General features: G+C 29.1%; 1 protein-coding gene across 1 annotated transcript in view; it reads left to right on the top strand.

Moving 5' to 3' along the window:
- The window catches only part of LOC107553777 (leucine-rich repeat serine/threonine-protein kinase 1-like), an 89,558-nt gene that overhangs the window by 74,392 nt on the left and 14,129 nt on the right, over positions 1-1,037 (top strand). The window lies entirely within an intron of this gene.

The following is a 1,037-nucleotide window of genomic DNA, read 5'->3' as shown; positions in this document are numbered from 1 at the left end:
TGAATCATTTGTGTGCTGTCACAGCACACCGTCAGATAAATGACTCCGCTGATCAAGTAATGAATCACTGTTCAGCAAATGAATTAGAAGAATATATAAACCTGCAAACCAGCCCACACTGCTGAGAGCCCTGCTCCTGCATAACAGCGTAATGTATAATAAATGTTTAGATTAAAGGCTCTTCATAAATCATATATGCGGCTCTGAAATCATTTGGGTTTGTACAGCACACTGTGTTCGTACAAAAGAGCCAGGAGTAACAAGACTTGTGTTGTGTGCATGAGAGGCATCAAGCGTCATTATTACTGTTAGATAAATATCAAGAAATTAAAAAAAAGTCATATTTTCAGGCCTTGGTAATATCTTTGAAAGTTGTTGTTTTGACTCTTTTGCAAGTAAACCACGCGGAACACCCTTGCCAGTGTTATATTTATGTACTACTTTTTTAATATTTTGAATGAGCTTTTAGGTTTATATTGCCAGTTTTCATTTTAATTAGAGTTAAACTTTTAGTAATTGTATTATTATGTGCTTACTATTGTTATGTGCTTTTCTGTTTTTTATTAGTTTATTATTAATATTAATATTTATTTATTAATATATTTGTTGTTTTTATTTTAAATATAAATAATGTTTATATTATATTTTATTTCAGCTTTATTTCAATTAACAAAAATGTTTTTAATAGTTTTATTTTAGTGACCAGTAATAGCCCTGAGAAAAGCACCACTCACAGTTTCTTCACAATATTTGTTTATTTAATTGTTTGTTTGTTTATTTTTCATTTATTTGTTACTATTTAGATTTAGTTTTTATTGCAGTTCTATTTAGTTTTTGTTCAGTTTTAATATTATTCATATCTAGTTTAAGTTTGCCATTTTAGTGCTTCAGATTGTTTCTGTTAGTTCCCAAAAACAACATTTGTCATTTTTGTTTAGTTTTTAGTCTAATATTTATATTTTGTATATTATTAGTATGTGATTAATCCACCTATCCATCCATCCATCCATCCATCCATCCACCCATCCACCCATCCA

This window comes from Sinocyclocheilus grahami, unplaced genomic scaffold, assembly GCF_001515645.1.
Source record: "Sinocyclocheilus grahami isolate Dianchi unplaced genomic scaffold, SAMN03320097.WGS_v1.1 scaffold481.1, whole genome shotgun sequence".
Classification (NCBI taxonomy): Eukaryota; Metazoa; Chordata; class Actinopteri; order Cypriniformes; family Cyprinidae; genus Sinocyclocheilus; species Sinocyclocheilus grahami.
Note: the sequence above shows the minus strand (reverse complement) of the source record. Positions and strands in the feature narration are given on the sequence as shown.